General features: G+C 44.1%; 1 protein-coding gene across 1 annotated transcript in view; it reads left to right on the top strand.

Annotated features, from left to right (window-relative positions):
- Window positions 1-12,200, top strand: part of ANKRD6 (ankyrin repeat domain 6) — a 173,578-nt gene that overhangs the window by 90,649 nt on the left and 70,729 nt on the right. The window lies entirely within an intron of this gene.

The raw sequence follows: 12,200 nt of genomic DNA, 5'->3' as shown, positions 1-12,200 counted from the left end.
CACAGGAGAAGCGCTGTCAGGGGAGGAATCTCTGTCCAGGAGAGGGTCTGTGGATTGTTCCCGAGGACCAGGTCCCAGGCCCCTGGTAGCAAGGAAGAGCCAAGCCCAAGAGGGAAAGCTCCACCACCTAACAGGGCAATTCCAGACTTACCCTTTGCTGAAGAGAAAGGACAGCCTCATGCTCTGTGAAAATAGTGAGAAGAGAGAGAGCACAGGCTTCGCTGGGGACTCTTCCACTGAGGATCTCATGCTTGTAATTTCTCAGGTTGGCCCTGTCTCCTGAAGACTGCTGAAGCTCAACTAATTATATATATTTTTATTGTGGAAATAATTTGACTATGGTAATGATGAGAAAATCCAGAGAAACATAGTTATTTTAAGATTGTTTAAAACTCTTGGAAATGAATATCCCTGGGGCAAATTCTGGGCATGTAATAAGCACTTCAAGGATGGTGTCATTTCTGTTCCTGCTGACTTCGCTATAGGCACCTCTTTTCCTTGTAAACATGTGGCAGAATTTTAATTTCAAATAATGCTCAATAACTGATAATGACCATTCAGTGTGTTTGCCATGTAGTATAATTATTGGAAAAACAATTTAGTGGACCAAACTTGCTCATGGTTAACCTCTGAGTGAAACTTAAAATGTGAACAATAACCGATCTGAGAAAAAATTTTAGCTGGGAAATAACCAGAGTCAAGGAGAGGCTGAATGTAATGGAGAGAAGCCGACTTCAGGCGGGGCATCCCCGTGAAGGCTGTCCTCCACCTAATAGATGCTCTTCTTCCTGAGGTCGGAGTCTGCCAGGGCGGAGTCCTTCTTCCTGAGCCCCGTACCGTGCGTGCACTCGTACGCACTGTCGATATGTGATGACATGAGTATGGGAAGAGAACAGCAGAGCCTCCCTGACAGCCAGCTCTACTTGAAGTCCTAATTTCCCTTCTCTGCAGGAACACTTGGTCCCAGCAAAGCTCTGTGCTAAAGCCAAATGCTGTGTCATGTTGTGTACTGAGTAAGGCCAAAGGATCAAACTCTCTTTGGAGCAGTCCCTGGGAACTATAAAGAAGAGACATAGGAAGGTTTAAATGTTGGAAAGGATTTAGAAATCTAATTGGAGAATCTAGCTTCCCATCGACTTTATACCTGCACACAGGCACACCTGGTATTTCCTGAGTGCTTATTCTGTGCCAGGCACTGTGCTTGTTATTCACTTCCATAGGTAATCCTTTTAGCTCCCCTATGAAGTCAGTAGCTACCATAAGTGTCCCCATTTTACAGATGAGGACATTAAGACCCAAGGAAGTTATACTGCCTGCCCAAGGTCATGAAGCACTCGGTGGATGGAAGGTTTGAATAGACTGTCTTCTTCCCTAGTTTCTACCCCTCCTTCCTCAGTCAGCCTGGGGGAGGGCGAGGGTGGGGAACTGAGATGGGAGGCCAGTGTGTGTAGTCTTCTACAAACAGTGGCATGGAAAGTGTTGACATAGTACTGGCATTTCCAGACCACTAGATGGCTTCTCTGGTAGGTAATGGACATTATTCTCGTCAAATCACATCTAACCCAGACAAGCTTGCTGAGAGTTGCAGCTTTCAGAAAGATTTATTGCAGAAAGTCATGTGGGTTAGGGGAAATGGAGGGTGGGAAGGAGAGGTGGCATGCATCATAGTATCTGGAATTTCTGGTATCAGATGGATGTTATGTTAATACTTCATTGGCAGAGCAACTGAATAAAATAGCACCACTGATATGAAAACTGGGTCTAATAGACTTAAAAACAACCATTTCTGGAGAATCACATTGTAGGCATTGCTAAGTAGAAGCAACCTATATGTGGCTGGGGGAGTGTGAGTGGCCTTCCAGAAGGGTTGTGGACTTACTGACTTACAGACCTCCTCCAGCACTGAGAGAAGGCCTCTGTCCTCTCAGGAATACAGTGGAAGAGATAGTGCTGAAAAACAGGTTATAGTGGCAAATCACAGTTGATACATCACAGTTATTTACTTCTGTAGACACTCATGCCAATCCCAGACTTCTGTTTGCTGTCTTTGGGATTGTGTTCACAGGGTTACATTCAGACACTTAATTCCTGGCTAGCAGAGCAACTTAATGGTTTGTTGTTGTTGTTGTTGTTGTTGCTGTTGTTGTGTGTGTGTAGGGGCGTGCACGTACTCCGTGGTGCAGAATTGGACATCTGACAACCTGACCTGGCTCTCTTTCAGTTCAGCAGCGTTTCCTGTGTGTAGACTGCTGAGTCCTCAGCCTGAACTGACTGCCAGCTGGAGAGACTCCAGTGAGGGTGTCTCTCCACCCACAGTGGCATGAGCCATTGCTCCTGCTGTGATCATTCTGTTATAAAGGCTTTCCTCCTATACTATGCCCTACTGAAGGAATGAGCGAGGGACATTTTATAAGAATATGTAGTCAATAGAATACTCTTAGCCCCTGGAACCTCACCATCCCTCAGACAGAAGTGAGGGACCTCTTGGTTACGACAGCGTTGAAAGTGTTGAGGACATAGTGGAGTCCTGGCTCTTGGCCAAAAAAGTATGTGAGTGACTCTAAAAAGGAAGCACACCCTGTGATTATAAGTGACCCAGACAGATAATTGATAAAGAGTATTAGGCATCCATTATGTATAAGGCATTTGTATAAGTCTGTGGCTGTTGTAATAAATTACCACAAACTAAGTGACTTAAATTAAAACAACAGAAATTTATTCTCTCATGCTTAGAGGCCAGAAGCCTGAAATAAAGGTGTCGGCTGGGCTGTACTCACTCCCTCTGGAGACTCTTGGAGATAATCCTCCTTTGCCTCTTCTATCCTCTCAGGGCTCCAGGTGTTCCTTGGCTTATGGCCACATCACTCCAGTCTCTGCCTCTGTGGTCGCATGGCCTCCTTTTCTTCTGTCTTAAAACCTTCTCTGCTTCTCTTAAAAGGTTGCATGGGTTGCATTTAATCCAGGATAATCCAGGATAAATTTCTCTTCTCAGGATCCTTAACATAATCACATCTTTTGTCACATAAGATGTGATTATGTTCCTCACAGGTTCTGGGGTTTAGGATATGGATATATCTTTTTGGAAGCCACCATTCAACTCACCACAGCATTCAACAGTGTATTTGGACACTTAGTTAAATAAGAGCAGATACTTGCTCGTAGGAGTCAACGATCCAGTAGAAAGGCATGGATGTGTTTATTCAGCAACCATTGTTCATATGCCATTTTCCAGGCTGTGTGCTTGCATTGGATTTACAGAGAAGAGTGAGACACAGCCTCTGTACTGGAGAAGCTGAGTCTGAGAGGAAAGACATGTAAACAAGAGTAACCCTAAAGAATTTCAGTCTCATATAGTCTCGTGTTTGTATGGAGATGTTCAAAGAAGCACAATTCAAAGACCAAAAGTAATTTTTAAAAGAATAGTAATCATTTATTTGTTGCTCTTAAAAAGTAAAAGGAAACCCAATTCATAAACTCCCTGTAAAAATTTTCATATCCCTTTTTTTCCTCCTAATTTTTTTGCATTCCACAATGTTCAGAAGCCTGTTGTTCACCACCACCCTCCAGAAGCTCTTGTTCCATCCCTCATCCTGCATGGCACTCTTTTTCTCTCCCAGATCTTTGTTGTACAGATTAGCTTAGCCTCCCTTGACAGGTCAGCCTTCTCCTCTCCCATCTCTTCTGCCTGTCCTCCAACTCTGCATCCTAAAGCCCAAGAACATCTCTGGCCAGGACAGTCTCCTTAAGAGAGATGAATGGAAGCTTTTTAATCAGAAGGTAGGGAGAGAGGCTAAGAATACTGACATCACAGAATTGCAGTCCAGTTTGGTAAGCACTACAGTGGGATTTTAAAAAAATATTTTGTATTGGCCTCATTCAATCTTTGCAACAATCCAATGGGTAAAAACTATTCTTCTTCCTATGTTGCCCACGAGGAAATGAGCTTAGATTCATTAAGTTGCCCAAAATAAGTGGCTGAGCTGGGATTCGATCTCAGACTACCTGGGATTTTGGCCTTGGGAACTTGGAAGGTGGAGCAGCATTGGAGGACCCTTTTGAGAAGGATGCCTTGAATCAGATGTGAAGGGTAAGGAGTAGTTTGGAAAAGATGTAAAGAGCATGCTAAGGAAAAATGACAGGATGGTGCTTTCGAGGGGTTCTGAGCACCCTGTGGCCAATCCAGGCTGCAGGATGGGCGGGTGGGTGCATGGTTGGAGACACAGGCTGAGATCAGACCCTGCCTGGATTTGTGTATCACTGGACTTTGTTCTGGGGGAATGAGAGTCTCTATAAGCAGAGGAGAAACACTATTACATTTGTGTTGTGAAAAGAGCACCTGGCATCGGTGATCACATAATTGAGGTGGAGGAGGGAGTGGGCAGGTCTTGAGGCAGGGAGACTTACGTGGCAGAACAGCTTCTACCTTCAAACTTTAGCCCTGTAGCAGTTCCTCTAACTCCTCCTGTATGGTCTGTTAACTTAAAATGCTCTTCCACAAAAGAAACGGAGGAAGAGAAGTTCATAGACAAAAGTAAAACATTTGGCCCCAAAGGCCCAGGCAGCACCACCTGGCAGACCACCGCCTGGCCGATAGGCACAGTGTCGATGTCTCCTCCTGCACTGCGGCTCAGCTGTCTGTTCTCCACATTTGCCACTTGAAACAATCTGGAAAGAGTTAGTTTCTCATTACGCCCTTTCTTCTAACACTGACACATTAGTAAAAGGGAACTTACCTCTCACTGACTCAGTGATCTCTAAGGCCCAGGCAGAGGAGAAAGAATTTAACCACTGTTGGCTCAGCGGCTCGGTCTTCCCTGAGATTCAAGTTTAAGAAATCTCAACAGCTAACTCTCTGGCCAGGTTATGTTGACTTCCACACAGTAATCTTTTATTGAAGATACATTTTGAGCCAAAGTACACTCAGTACCTGAATCCTGAACATTTAAGAGACCTTGGCTTCCACTTTTCCCTAGGTCAAAACTCATATGCAAGCTGAAACCTGCTTGATGTTGGTTATCCCAGTTTCTAAATTTAGATAATCATAAACAGAATTTCAAGAAACATCTTCAGCATCCAGTTGGAGACCAGTGTGATAGTTCAGGTAAGAAATGAAGACAGCCTAAACTAAGGCAGTGGCAATGCAGCTAGAGAAGCGAGAACAACAGATCAAGGAACATTTAAGCGCTCTCTATGTGCCAGGCTTTGTATAGTGTGTGTTATCTCATTCAACCTTTGCATCAACCCAATGAGGTAGAAACTGTTATTCTATTTTACACATGAAGAAACAGGCTTAGAGACATTAAGAAATTTGCCCAAAGTTAGTGGCAGAGCTGGGATTTGAGCCCAGGCCATCTGACTTCAAAGCTCGCATTTTAAATCTCTATGCTTTACTGTCCTAAATTAGGAGGATTAGGTAATTTACTGAAAGTGAGGGTGGGGGAAGGGAAGTAAAAGGAATGAGAGGAGTGTTCCAGATTAGGGAAATAGGCAGACAGATGAAAGACAGACCCCTTCCTCAGATGAGAACACAGGAAAAGGTATGGGTTTGGAAAGAGGAATGATGATTTGGTTTTGAACATGTCGATAGGGGACACCCAAATAAGAGGTCTGTCAAATGGTTGGGTGTTTAAGAATTTGGAGCTTCAGAGGAAATGATCTAGGCTAAAGAAGATTTGGAGCAATCCGTATCTAAGCAGCAGACGAGCATGTGGGCAGCAGCAGGCAGGGTGGGGATGGGATACTGAGATCCTCTAGAGAAGAAAATGAGCAGAGAAGACAACTAGGGATAGAATCTTAGGGACCTACAACAGTTAAGGGAGCAGTGAAAGAAGAGACCTTGAATGAGAGAAAGAAATAGTTCGAGTGATGGTAGGTGAGTGAGGAGAGAGTGGGTCACGGAAACCAACGGAGGACCAAGTGTGGTGAAGGGGAATGGTTGGGAGCAGTGCCAGCGCAACAGAGAAATCACGTAAGGTAAGAACTGAAAGGTACCATAGTATGTAGCGATTAGGTCAAGGTAAAACCAGCTGGTGGGAATGCAAAACGTTACGGCCACTTTGGAAGACAACACAGGTTTCTCCCGCTCTCCAAAAGTAGAGAGCCTTCCTCTGAATCCTTTTGTAAGCTGAAATAGCGTAAAGCAGATATGCATTTACCTTAGGATACGTCTTACTAACGGAGATACAGCACAGATGCTCACAGACACAGTCCAAAGCTGAGTGCTTGGCGCTGAGATGCTGAGATGGTTCTGGGGAGGAGCTCGGCGGGAGATTCTTGCTGCCGGGTGCCCGCCTCTGACGTCTGGCTGCAGGACAAACACTGAACACCATTCGCTTTTTGCCTTTTCTCGTGAAAGCAAAAATCTCCTTCAAATTTTTTTTTAATTAGCAAAAACAGGTATGCTAGGTTATGTAGGTTTTTTTTTTTTTTTGGTAAAAGCAAAGTGGGATAAAGTGAACTTTTGAAAAGTGGGGTGGGGTGGGTAGGTGGGGAAATACCTTTATAATAGTTTCTTACAAAGCTAAACCTTGTCCTACCATGTGATTCAGTAATCGCGTTCCTTGGGTATTTACCAAAAAGATATGAAAACGTATGTCTACATAACAACCTGGACACAGATGTTTATAGCAGCTTTATTTATAATTGCCAAAACTTAAAAGCAACCAAGATGTCCTTCGACAGTGATAAAAAGAAATGAGCTATCAAACCTTGAAAAGACATGGAGGAACCTTAAATGCATATTATTACTAAGTGAGAGAAGCCAGCCTGGAAAGGTACTGTATGATTACGTTCTGGAAAAGGCAAAACTATAAAAAGAATAAAAAGGTCAGCAGTTGTTGGGTTGAGAGGGAGGAAGGGATGACTACGTGGAGCATTAGGCCAGGGAAACTGTTCTGTATGATACTGTAATGGTGGAGACATGTCATTATATACATTTCTGCAGACCTGTAGAACTGTACAACAGGAAGAGTGAACCCTAATGACTTTAGTTAATAGTAGTCTATCAGTATTGACTCATCAGTTGTAACAAATGTACCACACTAATCAAGATGTTAACAGGAGAAACTGTGGTAGATGGGAGTGGGTGGGAGGAGGTAGGGGTTATGGATGAGGGGCTACATGAAACTCCGTGCTTTCTGCTCAATATTTCTATACACCTAAAACGACTCTAAAAAGTAAAGTCTATTAATTAGTAAAATAAAAAGAAAGAGGGAAGGAATAAAAGAAGAAATAAAGGAAGAGAAATAAAGCCATGTGGATACAATCTTGCAGGTGTATCATGAACCCATAATGATAATTAATCCAATGCTGTGAGCTTGAGTTCCAAGTAGAGAAAAAATCTGAGTAGTCTCTCTTCTGCTTACTGATCTAGGGCTCCCCACCACAAATGCAAGATTCAGCCCAACGTCTTTAGCATGAAGTGAAAGTTTTTCCACATCTCGACCCTGCAAATTCATCTCTGGTCATTGCTCACGTATTATAAGCTGCAGCTGCGAAAGTCTTTTTGCTCCCTTTTCCTGCTTGTGACACCCACTTTTAGACCATTCTGCTTTTTGCTCCTGCTGTTTCTTCTGCCTGTGTCCTCCTGCACTTTTCTATGTAATAAAATCTTACATATTCTCCAACACCCGGCTCAAATGTTACCTTCTCTGTGGGAACTTTGCTGATTCCTGTCACCCCAGCACACCAAGGAAGAAAGATCTCTCTGCCAATTTCTGTAGTTCTTTGCATCCTTCTCTTCAGTAAATGCTTAATATACCACAAATTAATAAATCAACAACAGACAGCTTAGTAGGAAAATTGGGGACAGAAAGAAGCCGTATCGAAGCAGATTTAAGGAATGGGTAGGAGTTGAGATAGGGATACATGGAAGGTGGACTACTCTCTGTGGATTGGTTTTATTGTAATTTGATATTTTTTTTATTTGTTTTTAGCATTTGTGGTTCTACTCAACAGGGGTTGAAGGTTATAAAAAGGAAATGTCCAGGATGGCAGTGGTGCTGTCCAGTGCTTGGGTGCTGACAGACCAGTGTCACTGGGTAGGGGCTGTTTCAAGATCAGTAATTCTTCTGGCCCCAGGAGCTGTCATCTTGTATTTTTGGGAGGAAGGAAGAGAGCATAATGACTATACCCCCTGGTTGTTACCTCTTGGAGGTTCTGGAGCCACGGCCTGCATCACCTATGGGGAAAGGAAAAAGGGTAGCTGACTGAGTTGGCACCTTCTTTATTTCTTATAGGATCTACAGGCTTTTGAAGACCAAGTTAACAATTAGAAAAAGCTGTTGAGTATTAGTTTTACTATCATCCACTGAATGGACTTTAAAGGCCATGTTCCAGGAACCATGCCAGTTACTGGGGATATGAGATAACCAAAACGGGGTTTCTGCCTTCAAGGAGCTCAGTATAACCAGGAAGACCAACTTCGAGCCCATGCCAGCAATTATACTATGAAGGCAGCTGTCTTAGTCAGCTGCGGCTGCCATAACGCGATACCGTAGGCTGGGTGGCTTAAACGGCAGGAATTTATTTTCTTACAGTTCTGGAGGCTGGATGTGCCAGATCAGGGGTTAGCAGGGTTTGGTTTGGGGTTAGTACTCTCTTCCTAGCTTGCAGATGGCCACTTTCTTGCTATGTCCTCACATGGCCTTTTTTCTGAGCTGGTGGGGTGGGGGCTTGAAGAGAGAGAGAGGTGAGAGAAAGAGCATGTGGAGACTCTGATGCCTCTTTTTATAAGGACACTAATCCCGTCAGATCAGGGTCTCACTCTTATGACCTTGTTTTTCCTTAATTAGCTCATAAAAGCCAGATACAGTCACACTGAGGGTTAGGGCTTCAATATATGGATCTGAGGGGTCAAAATTCACTTTATAGCAAGAATTTACAGAAAACTGTTGGAGCACAGATGAGGTTGTGATCATCTTGTCTAGCCAAGGGAAATATGGGGCAACAGAAAGTTCAACAGTGACTCTTGGTCTGGATTTTGAGTGTGTGGGTCATTTGCTGTGGGATGCGAGTGCCCAGCCCCAACTTGGAGGCTCTGGTGAACTAGCAGTGCCAGGCAGCCAACAAGTAATTATTGTCCTGTGTAAAAAGGGAGGTCTCCACATCGCAAGCCTCCTGTCAGTCACATCTTTAGTCAATGATATGTCCTTATGCCCTCAATATTATTTTTACATTTGTTAGCAAGTTTTTCTTGATGGTAGGGTATGTCAAAGGTTTCCTGAGTAGTATCCAGATGTCACTCATCTTTCACTGCAACAGCTACTATATGCCTCTTGCAAAGGTGATTATTTTAGATTCAGTAACTGTCAATTCAAAAGAGAATAGTTACCGTACTTGATATGGTTCAAGTAGTAAGCATAAGCATGTGTGACCCTTCGCAGTGGTGGGTGTGTAAAATGAGTCATGGACTTGCTCAAGACGTGCATCTCTGCCCCTGTCATTCCTGTCTTTTGCACATAGCACTTGGGGACACCAGGCTCTGTGAGCAATCAGTGTTGTACTGTCCTCATTGATAATACTGTGTTGAGGGTCCTTACCTGTGGAATTCATATTCTCAGAAGATGGAAATATCTTGGAAGCTTTGAGAAAATTAGCCACTACTTGCTTTGTACTTCTGTCCATTGCAGTTTACATTTGTCTTTTGGCAACTCGGGCCCTGATCGAGGCTTATCAGGGCCAGATGATGAGTTTCTTCAAAGTAGAGAGTGAGTCACAGTCATCTCTGTTCTAACCCAACTTGTCCTCCGGCGCCGATCGCAGTATCCCAGAAGCAATCACTTTTGGATAAACTAGTACAAATGTTGTATACTGAAAATAAGCTCATCATCCTAATGACACTTTATCTCCCCAGTGGAATTTATTCTCTCTGCAGTGCACTGGACTGAGTCCCTGGCTGGTCTCCTGCTTTTTGTGTAAACCAAATAATGGCTACAGCACAATCCCAGCCCATCACCTACAGGAGCTCCTACACTCGGTGAAACGGGGGCAAAGCTTTGGGCAGGGAGCCTGCTCAAAGGGTTTGTGTTGACAGAGTTATTTTCCATCTCCAAGACCAAAAATTCTGGCTTTAGAAACAAGGGCGAGGTGGTGATATTGGCTCAAGTGAAAATGAAAACCTTCTTCCTTTCTATGATTGCTTAGGTTGGGAAGTTGGTTTTCTGTTACTTCAACAAGTGGGCTGCAGGACAGACCTGTAATGTTTAGAGTCAGTGACTGCACTTGAAACAGCTATGTCCCTTTTTCCTCCCTTCACCTGTCTCTTCGGAGGAGGATTTGTAAGACAAGCTATGGGTTTACAAACATTAGGACTAGCAGCCCAGTTGGCTTCTTATCTCCTATGCTGCTGCAGTCACTGTGCTAGAACTCTCTTCTCAGGCAGGTGAAGAAGTGTTTGGATCTCTGCTGTTCCCACAACGGGAGCATTTCCTTGTTATCCTAAAGGCAGCTCATTACAGAGTTTGACCCTTGCTGTCCTCTCCCTCCTTTAAAACTCTCACATTCGTCTCTTTTCCTTGTGTTACTGCTGAAAGAATGCTACTGTTGAAAGAATGCAAACTACAGTTTTTCTGTTTTGTGAGCATCATTCAAAAGCACTCCGCCCATCTGTGAATTATTCTCTGACTCTTCAATCAGGGCAGTGTTACAGGTCCTCTGCTGGCAGGAGGGAGCACTCCAACAATATCTGAAGACCCAAAATCTTTCAGAAGCTGTGACGAGCAGACTAGGAAGCCACAAAACATTGCGAACTGAATGGATGTCTTAATAAGCTTTTAGATGTGATTTGGCCAGTATTGGCAGAGGGAGCTCAAGGGAAAAAGGCAGCAAGCTTTGTAACGTAACGCTGCAGACCCACTGGGCGTGACAACCCTGGGAAGCTAATGATCTCTCCAGGAAAGAAATGACTGCAGTTATCCAGCAACAAAACACGATGTAGAACAGGGGGGCCAGACCCTCGGATGTGAGTACAATCTCTTTTCAATACAGGATTTGGAGCAGTAGGAGCAAAGTGAGTTACTGTAAGTGATGGCGCTCCCTAACCACCAGTGCCCGGGTGACTGGATCATCTCTGGGGGGTTGTGCATAATGCCTGGCTGGGACTTTTATTTGCGATTTCTTCTGTAATCTTTTGCCTGAATGTAATGGCTTTGACATATTGTTGCCAGGAGACTTCGTTATAAATCTTCAAGAAAACAGCAACAGTAAATCTCATAGACCTTTTGCTATAAAAAGAAAACTGGTCACCTCAGAGACCAAGCAGCTGTGTGGCCCTCTGGCATTTGTGGTGGGAGACAAAAGCATCAGCAAATTGGAGAGCAATGAAAATGGGGGCAGTGGGCTGGCAGGAAGGAGGGAAACCTGTCTTGGAAGCCAAATCTCTTTCTGGATTTAAGAGGCTGCATATTTATGATCATGCATTTATTATATTTCTGCTTTAAAAAACTGGCAGTATGTTTGCATATAAGGTTTTTGTCCAGAACGCTGAAAGTGAGCATTGTGACAAAGAGGGATGTGATTGATAGACTTGGGGCAGAAGAAGTTCCTCACTGCCAGCTAAGGGAAGAATCTTGAATGATAGCTGAATTCCTTGGAAGAGGAGGCTCAGATTTAATGAGGGAATGGGGCTGTTACAGCCTGGGCACCCAACAGGTTGCAGTGAAGTTTAATTTGTTGATTGCAGACTAGTCACCACCCCTCTATTCCTCTCCTCTTCCCACTGATTGTTGGGGGCCCTCCATCCCCCCTTATCCTTTCCCTGCACACCGCCTCCACCTGGCATGATTTGTCAGTTCAGAGGTGTCAGATGAGAAACTGAGTTGCCTGTCACTCTGAAAGGATGGGGATCATTGTTCTGGATGGGAGGTAAAGATACCAAAACTTAAGGCGGTGATCATGAAAGAGGTGGGGAAGAAGCTGAGCTGGGCCTGCACCCCAACCCAAAGCTGGAGATGTAGGAGGAAACAGAAAGGAAGCAAAAAAGAAGACTCAGCTACTTCCATCCCCTCCCGCCTACCCTGTGTGTAAATGCAAGTGCAGATGAATGCTGGAGGCCCTAGCTATGAGACGGTTATGAGATTTAAATTGAGAATGAACTTGAGATACCCAAGTATACAGGGATGGTGCTAACAGCAGACTAGGAACTGGGAACCTGGAATTTTGTTCCAGATTTTACGGACAGTTTTCTGTGCAGTGGGGTGAGG

The sequence above is a fragment of the Pteropus medius genome, unplaced genomic scaffold (assembly GCF_902729225.1).
Source record: "Pteropus medius unplaced genomic scaffold, Ma_sr-lr_union100, whole genome shotgun sequence".
Taxonomy (NCBI): domain Eukaryota; kingdom Metazoa; phylum Chordata; class Mammalia; order Chiroptera; family Pteropodidae; genus Pteropus; species Pteropus medius.
This window is presented reverse-complemented; position numbering and strand designations above follow the sequence as displayed.